Genomic DNA, 9,918 nt, shown 5'->3' with positions numbered 1-9,918 from the left:
ATAACATTAAAATGTTAATATTGATGCAGAGAACACATTAATTTTCTAATTTTATTTTCTATTATTAAAACTATAACTCCCACTAATATTGAAAGTCTTGAGAATGAAGTAAATTCAATCACAAATAGTAGGTTAAATTTTTTTTTCATAGATCATTTAAAATCAATCCTTTTTTTCATAGAGCTTTAACTCGAATGTTCCAATTAATGAACCTTTACTGGTAACAACCATATCTATTTTAGATCTATAAAGCAGCTTCAAGTAACTAACATTGTCTATAAAATACACACATACACACACACACACACACACACACATACACACACTACCACTAAGATGAATCTGAAAAGAATTATTGGTTCTGATGACATGACAGCGACATTGGCATCAACACTGGTGGAAAACACCACTTAAAAAAACTAAAAGACGGGCCGGCTCCGTGGCCGAGTGGTTAAGTTCGAGCGGTCCGCTGCAACGGCCCAGGGTTCGGATCCTGGGTGCGGATATGGCACCACACGTCAGGCCACGTTGAGGCGGCGTCCCACATCCCACAACTAGAGGGACATGCAACTAAGATATACAACTGTGTACAGGGGAGGTTGGGGGAGATAAAGCAGAAAAAAAAAAGATTGGCAACAGTTGTTAGCCCAGGTGCCAATCTTTGAAAAAAAAAAAAGACTAAAAGAGCAACTCAAATTTTAACAAGTGAGACACAACCTTCAGAGCAGAATAAGGTCTGTAGATTAGATAATAATGCAATATCACTGTTATTTTACTGATCTTTATAACAGCGCCATGGTCATTTAAGAGAATGTCATTACTTTTAGTAAATATACTCATAAGTCTATACAAGTAAAGTGGCATCATCTCTTCAACTGATTATCAAATGCTTCAAGAAAAAATGTGGTAGAATCTTAACATTTGGGAAATCAAGGTGAGGGACGTACAGAAATTCTTTGTAAAGTGTAAGCATTTTTTCTGTAATCCTGAAATAATATCAAAATAAAAAGTTAAAATAGGGACTGGCCAGGAGGTATAGTTTTGAAGTTTGCTCGCTCCACTTTGTCTGTCTGGGGTTCACAGGTTTGGATCCTGTGTGTGGACCTACATATGGCTCATTGAGCCATGCTGTGGCAGCATCCCATTTACAAAATAGAGGAAGATTGGCAACAGATGTTAGCTCAGGAACAAACCAAAAAAAAAAAAAAAAAGTTAAAAATAAGCCCTTTAGCATTTTTTGTTTAATTTTAATTTAATATTTGTTTCAACAGTATCTTTTAACACAATTCTTGTTTCGTTGTTGAAGTTCTAAATTTTTTGTAACTTTAAAAAGCTATAACTTCTCACAAATACTTATAAGCAACATATCTTTCTTTAAGAAAATAAATAAAACCATACATCCATCTTGAATAAAGCTTGTTTTAACGAAATTGGCCTTTGCTTGATAAAGGACTTATTACTAAGATTATATTTTTCACCTGTTAAAAACTAAAATAATATATCATACCTTTTTAGGAAACTTTAAATCTCAATTTTATATAATCATTCTTAAAATGATGGCATCTTTGTGAATAACTTTATGATCGGCCACAATATTACAGCCAAGGTATCGAAACGTATCAAAGTCTCTTCTTAAGGATTTAATACTACTGAGAGAGGAGAATGAACCTGGCTCTTACAGGTTCAATTTAATTGTTTCCCATTTGGAATTAGATACATACTCCTAGAACAGATTTTCTGAAATGTATTCCACGGTATTATAAGCCCATGGTGATAATCTACAAAAAGATTCAATGCCAAAATAAATTTCCAAAATGTTTTACAGTATAGCCTTTGCTTGAAGACATAATTCCAATTAGTGTAAAATATAAACTGACAAAACCTCCTTTAATTTGTTTAATTCTTATTTTGCAAACATTTTGATAGCATAAAATTATTTTCAGAAGTTCTGTGGAATGGTGAAAACATTCAGAATATCCATTTTGGACCTCAAGTCCTGCTTATGTGATCTAAATTCTCTGGGCCTCTTTAGAAAGTCAGTTTTCTTATTTCTAAATGAGAGTTTTCCAATGTTTTCCATGAGCCTTCACCTTATTGATGGTTTGATTCAACCCAAAATTGTTAAAATCATCATTCTACCAAAAATTGGTAATCATTTTATTGTAGAGGTTTAGATGTAAAAACTGTCAAATTTGAAAAGTAATCAAATTTTTATGTAAATGGAGAGTCAGAATACCAGCTAGCTGAGTCTTTTTCAATTTAAACTCATGAGAAATACCTTTTATCACTTATGAAGATTTCAAAATGCTAAAATTTGACTAAGTGAAGAGAAATAGGGACTATAATATAATATTGATGGTCATGAAATGTTATAGAACTTCTATGGAGAGATATTTGTCAATATCTAGCAAAACTGCAGCAACTAGTAATCCCACTTCTAAGAAAGTGTCCCAAATATATATTGACACAAATACCAAATACATGTGCAAGTTTATTCATTGGAATATTATGTAGATTAGACACAGATTGGCGCCAAATATTTGTAATAGTGACAGTTGTTCTAGAAATGAGGAAGATTTCTATGCTATACAGAGATCATCATAATATGATATTAAAAAGAAAAAATCAACATAAAATTGAAAAGATAAATGCATGCTTTACATAGGGAAAGAAAATGAAACAATTATAGATATATATGTGTATCTTGTTATATTTGATTAAAAAATTGAAAAAAAAGTCAAAATGAATAAAAAGGGTTACCTATAGGAAAGCAAGAAAATGAAGTGGGTGCTGATAGGTACAGAAGTCAATCATTTTTTGAATATACTTTGCGGTGCAGTTTTGATTTCAGAAGGGTACTAAAATCTTAAAAATTAAAACAAGACAATTGAATCAAAAGTGGAGAAAAATGAACTTTTATTCTAGAAACCTTCTAGTGCATGCCATTTTATTCAAAGTAAAAGCCCAAGAGCTTAACAATGATCCACTAAGCTCTGAATGATGTGGCTGAGGTTAACTCTAGGACTTCATGGCCCACTCCTCTACCCCTTTCTCAGCTCCAGCCTCCATGGTGCTCAAAACAGCAGCCATGTTCCCTCCATAGAGTCTTTCTTTGCAGCTGTTATTCCTTGCCCTGCCACCCTCTTCTCTTGAAGCAATCCACTGACACTATTTTTTTCTTGGGCAACATATTTCAAAAATGTTTTCTACCATGTCGGTGCTCATAAGTAACATTTCCCAAATAATATGCATTATTCGGGAAAATATGGTACAGGTGGAAACACTTAAAGCCTTTTATCAAAAAAAATATTGTTCCTAGGTTTTTTCCCTCTTCTCTAGATATCTGCATTCTGTTTTACCCTCATGTTAATCTGGGTTCTTTCAAGAACAAAGGTTTTATCTGCAAAGGAGGACTGATTCCTATAGGGGAAACAATAATGTTTTCATTTGATTTATGTATGTCAACAGTGTCCCACAAATGCTGTCTTGAAAGTCAGAGGATCTTCTTGAGTTTTACTTCCATTCTGAAATATTTTCTCACAAAGGCATTTTAAAATTTCAGCTAGAAAATCTAAGACTTTCGGTGGCTTTTGATTTCAACAATTGTAATGGATAATTAAGAGTGTCCTTGAGTTTTATATGGTCCTTCAAATATGTGGCCATATCCATGTTGTCTCAACAAGTTGATTCAGTGCTTTAACCATCAGAAACTGCAGCAGAGACAGATGAAATAGACAAATAGGAATGCACGAAGACAAATGCTCTTTAATTTTAGTGTGATTAATATGCAGTCATTATAGACCTTAGTATCCATAACATTTATGCACTTTCTTAAAAGTTATTATATATATATGTGTGTGTGTGTTTGTGTAAATATATAAGCCACATGCCATACTCTGATTTTATTGTGTTACCAACCTCTAATAGGCATACAAAAATGTTCTTTGGTGTTTTTAATTTTTTATTTATTTGTTTGTTTTCCCATTTTGTGTCCTAGACTCTATGCAGTGCTTTGGATGATGGATAGAAAACTCTGTCCTTAGAAAAGAATACTCTAAACTTCATATTGGAGGCAGTGAGTTAACAAACCTGGTGATATTAAAACAATGCTTAAAGGAGATTGTTGTATGTGAAATACAAAACAAGATGTTTAATCAGAGCTGAAAAGGGGAAAGAAGGGAAGGAAATTTTCCTGGAAGGTTGTTGAAGCAGTAGATTGTTGATAATTACAGCACAATGATGTACTTTACCTAGGCCCATTCATGGCTCTTTGTAACCAAACCAATTGGAATTATTTTCCTCTTCTTTATTCCTAGCTTTATTGAGATAAAATTGACAAATAACATCGGGTATGTTTAAGGTGTACAAACGGTGTTTCAATATACGTATAACTTATGAAGTGATTACCACTATAGATTAATAAAGAAATCTATTACTTCACATATTTACCAGTTTTCTGTTGTGTTGAGAACATTTAAGACCTACCCTCTTAGCAAATTTCAGCTATACAATAATTATTTTTAACTATAGTTGCCAATCTGTACATTAGATCCCTAGAACGTATTCATTTTATAACAAAATTAGTACCATGTGAACAATATCTCCCCATTTCCCCCAAACTCCAGCCCCTGTCAACGACGAATCTACTTTCTGTTTCTATGAATTCAACTTTTTTATATTCCTCATATAAATGAGATCATGAATCTTTGTCTTCTTTGTCTGACTTGTTTAACTTAGCATTATGCCTTCAAGATTCATCCATGTTATAGCAATCGTGACTTCTTTACATCTAAAGAGTCATGGACTCATTTACATTGAGGCCTAATTGTCAGATCCCCTGCTACTGTCTTTTCCTCTCACAACTTGTATCTTTTTAGATCTGAGACTCAATATCTCCATACAACAAAGCCTTTTTTTAATTAGGTTTAGACATTTTTCTTGGGATATAAAGCCCCCAGTTTTTAATCCATATTATTTGAAGGCTTATTATGAATTATTTGAGTGCTTATCAATTAATGTCAATTGTTTCCACTTGATTATAGGATTCATTGGTATAGAAACTATATGATTTACCGCAGAATACAAAGCACATAAAAATTAAAAGTTCACTTAGTAAATAAACAATTAATTTTAGTGTAATAAAATTAATGTTTGAACAATAAAGGAAATAAATAATTATTTGGCAAAATTAGAAGTCAGGGAAAATTTTGAAAAGGAGGAAGCACCACACATAAATTCTAGACATATCACAAAATATGACACATTTGGGAAACTGGATATTATTATGTTTGAGCTTTAACAGAAATACTCATTTTGTTAAACCAAAATATTCGAGACAACTTTGTTTCCCTTGTATCATGCCATATAATTTTATAAAAACAACAACCACAATATATGTTTATGTCTGTGTGTAATATAAATATTTAAAACTATCTTTTAGTTTCCAGTCTTTGCAAGGCCTTTTTCAAGTCTTTGTTCTGTAGGCTATAAATCAGAGGATTTAACATAGGAATCACAAGGGTGTAAAACAATGATGACATTTTGTCTTCATCTAGGGAGTAGGAAGAGCTCAGCCTGAAATACATGAAGAGCATAGTTCCCTGGAAAATTGCCACAGCAGTTATGTGGGAGATGCAGGTGGAGAAAGCTTTGAACCTACCCTCAGCAAAGCAGATCTTTAAGACCGACAGGATAATATGGCAATAAGAGATAAGAACTCCTGAAATGGTACTCAGTTTTATGAAGCCAAAAATGGTGAATAGTACCAACTCATTAACCTTTATATCAGAGCAGGAAAGGATGAAAAGCGGTGGTAAATCACAGAAGAAATGATTAGTCTCATCTGACCCACAGAATCATAAGCAGAATGTTAATGTTGTGTGTATCAAAGAATCTGCCGTTCCCACCAGATAAACCCTGGCCATGAACAGGTAGCACACCCTGCTGGACATGTTGACTGTATAGAGTAAGGGGTTGCTAATGGCCTTGTACCAATCAAAGGACATCACTGCCAGCAGTAGACACTCAGAATCTGCAAAGACACAGAAGACCAAGAATTGCAGAGCACAGTGATAGAAGGGGATTGATTTGTTCTTGGCAAAGAGGTCCACTAGCATCTTGAGCCCAATTGCTGTGGAATAGCAGAGGTCACAGAAAGAAAGGTGGCTGAGGAAAAAGGACATTGGTGTGTGCAGCTGGGAATTTATTCTAACTGAAATGATCATTCCAAGATTTACCAGAAGATTAATAAGATAAAAATCAAGAAATATGGTAAATAGGGTCACTTTCACCCCAGGGTTATCGGTAATTCCCAAGAAAATGAAGTCAGCCAAGGAAGAGCAATTTCCTTTATTCATTCTTCTTTGTTCTTGTCTAAAGTTTTGAGAAAATGATCAAGAAAAGTATAGGTGCATGTTTAACTCTTCCGGACATCCACAAATGTCTATGAGGCAGAACATAAGTTCTTTCTTCAATTGTCTTTTTATACTTGAAAATTAGTCAGTCATGTGTCACTTTAAAGAGGCATTACAGTCTATAAGACAATAATAAAAAGTATCTGGAATAAGGAGTTGCGAAAATTTGCTCTAAATCTAGATGTCTTTCATGAAGTATGTGACTTCCACAAGCTCTTTAATTTCTCTGAGCATTACCTTCTTTATCTCAAAAAAGAGATTTGGATGATTTTATATTTCATTATGGCTTCAAAGTGATATGGAAGAAATGCAAATGTTAGAACATGTTTTAGGATATAGGGCTAAGCATTTTCTATGCTTGAAAATATTCACATGGACACAAAAAAATGATTACCATTGTTATGTTCTTCAGAAGCAGGATTGATTTAAAAGGTTTTGTGTTAATTCTAGAAACAATGAACATAACTATCTAATAATCATGAAAAGAATTATTTTTCTGGTCTTGATCTATGTTGTGTTTAGTATTTTGTGAGACATGAAATAAACATTATTGACTTTATCTCTAGAAATGTACTATTATTTTGCCACAACTCACTACGTATGTGTGGAGTGGTCTGGCACCAAAGGATGAGTCTCTTGACCAGTCAAAGAAGTATGCTAAAAAGAAGTTGAAGCAACAGAATTTAACACATTAATTTGCATCTCTTTGGATTCCAAATAGTATTTTATATTACAAAATGGAAAGAGTATGAGAGACAATAAACACTTTTGAGATATATAGGCTTCTCTTCCTTGTGCATGTGTGTGTTTCTGTGTGTATGTTGTGTCATGTGTTTGCATGAATCTATGTCTTTGTTGACATGTGAGAATTGGAACATGGGTGATGGATACACTTTTTTAGACTTAAGTAAATATGGCATATGGTCCACATGGTGTTATTTGCACATGTTGTTTTTTGTAGTGTGTTGCCTCAATTACTTTTTAAATAAAACAAGAAAAATCCTTAAATACATGTATACACTTCCCAGTGCTAAAAGGCATAAAGGCTTTCCAGTAAACCCAGAAAAAAACAAAATGATTAAAATGTTATTTTGTGAATATTAATAGTTTCAGTCAAATTATTTCAGTTCTGAGAAGAAAATATCATTTGTGGCCATTAAATTGCACTTTTATTAAATTGAGTAAGCAGGCATAAAATGATTCATTTACAAATCTCTCATTTATTTTCCAAAAAGGTAATTTTTTCACCTTATATGCTTTAAATTTGGACACTTGTGAACCTACCTGAGATGAACAGGTCTTCAGTAGCTAAACAGTAAGCAGATGGCATTTCATTTTACCAGGTGCATTTGGGACTTAAATCTCTGAAGATATTGCCCTTAGGCTTTGGTGTTATGTAAATATGTCATTGATTATATTTCTGGTTCTGTATATTCCCCCCTGAATATAGTGACAACTTTAGTAAAGAGTGAGCTTTACTGCCTCACTATTGTCACCTAACTGGTCTATGTTAGGAAGAAAACCTCAAATCATTTTTATGATTGCTTCACAGCTACTTCCTTCTCTAGTCAAAGCAGACATCCAATGAAACTCAAATAGAGCCTTACTTAATCATTTCCAACTCCTTTCTATTGTTGATTTTGTTTGTTCCATTTTTGAAACTTTCTTCTTTATGACCATGTTTATGAATATTATTAAACTTCAGGGGTATCTTTTGAAATATAATTCATATACTATAAATTCACCCCTTAAATGTGTATACTTCATTGGGTTTCATTATATTCCAAGGTTCTATTGCCATCACCACTATCTAATTCCAGAACATTTTTCATCAGTCCTATAAGGAACCCGTGTCTATTAGAGGTTACTTCTCTTTATCCCCTCTGCCCAGCTTCTGGCAGCCACTATTCTACTTTCTAATTCTATGTGCTTGCCTATTCTGTACTTCTCATGTAAACAGAATCATACAATATGTATTCTTTTGTGTGTCAAACTTCTGTCCCTCAGTATTTTTTCAAGCTTTATCGTGTGTTTGCTAGTGTTAGAATTTTTTTATCATTATGGCTGAATAATATTTCATGTATAGATATAACACATTTTGGTAACCCATTTATCAGTTGAATATTTGGACTGTTTATCCTTTTTGGCTATTATGAATAATAATACTATAAACGTTCTATTAATGCTAACTTTCAAGGCCACCTTCATTACCAAGCATTTTCTTACTCTCATCCCCTGACCACATGTCATTCACATACATTTCATTGATTTTATGACTCCATCACATTCTCCACATTTAGTACTCTCTATTTCAAATTATATTTACTTTATTCATATAAGAATTTCTTTACCACTCTTAAGGCTTTAGGAATAAGATCAATGTTTATTTTTTGTATTCGCTCAAGTCCCTAAAACAGGGTTTTGTAAGGGTAATTGCTTTCTAAATATTTATTGTTGAGTACTTCAGACCATTATAAGTGAAGGGTGATGAACAAAGAGTAGAAATAGACTGGATTTGGGGATTTCTTTCTACAAATATAGCTCATATGCACAAGTATGATTCACTAAAATATGTTTTCATGGATAACACTTTTTCTAAAATTGCTAAGTTACACTGTTTTTCTACAAATAACTTTAGTGTGTAATTATCCTTACTAGTAATTTGCAAATTGAGAAATACTGGAAATTTCACTTTCATGTCCTCTCTAAATACTTTCCAAGAGACAGCAATATTATTGTCCATACTTCTTGAACCTTGGTCTACCATCTTGATATATAGTGTGATTTGACTACTTCCAAAGTTCCCAGTGCTAATGTTTTCACAGTGACCTGAGATTGAAATATCTGTCACTCTTGTTTCTATAAGTATGCTGTTCAAGTCTTGCTTCATTCAAAGGCTTTACTAAGTATGTCCACAGCAAAAACTAAAAAGAGATCACATACTCATCAATTTATTAAAATGTTAAAATGTATTCATAAAAGAATCTGGAATATGAAATTTGGAGTCTTACAATAGTCGATGATAGTTTGGGCAGATTAAAGATGGCTGTACACATCTATATGCACTTTTCTTAGAGACAGAGTGCCTATTTATTATCCTTTTGAATTTTTGTTGTTCTTTAACTGCTTAGACCAACAGAAACTGGGAGAAAAATTGTATATCACTTCTGAGTCTGGCCTTTAAGAAGATAGTCCCTGAAAGTCATGAGCTGCCATGTAAAAAGTCCAGCTAACCTTCTGGAAAAACTATGTGACAGGCTCTGAGACTACACGGAGTGAGAAGGGGTCCAGTTGAGACCATCTTTCTAGCCATTATCATCTTGGTGCCAGTTATGAGAGACCATATAACCTAGCCCAACATCTAGCTGAGTACCATGTGACCTTAGTCAACATGAAGAAGAAGAGAATATAACCCAGTGGTCATTATTTTAAACCATGTAGTTTTAAGACAGTGTTTATATAGCAAAAGATGACAGAATATAATGAGATAATTCTTTTCAGGAAT

General features: G+C 33.2%; 1 pseudogene; it reads right to left on the bottom strand.

Annotated features, from left to right (window-relative positions):
• Positions 1–5,429: 5,429 nt before the first annotated feature.
• LOC124233999 (olfactory receptor 5W2-like) lies at positions 5,430–6,359 on the bottom strand (annotated as a pseudogene).
• Between the last annotated feature and the right edge of the window lie 3,559 nt (positions 6,360–9,918).

Source organism: Equus quagga, unplaced genomic scaffold, assembly GCF_021613505.1.
Source record: "Equus quagga isolate Etosha38 unplaced genomic scaffold, UCLA_HA_Equagga_1.0 599_RagTag, whole genome shotgun sequence".
Lineage (NCBI taxonomy): Eukaryota > Metazoa > Chordata > Mammalia > Perissodactyla > Equidae > Equus > Equus quagga.
The sequence above is the reverse complement of the archived record's forward strand: the minus strand, read 5'-3'. Positions and strand labels throughout refer to the sequence as shown.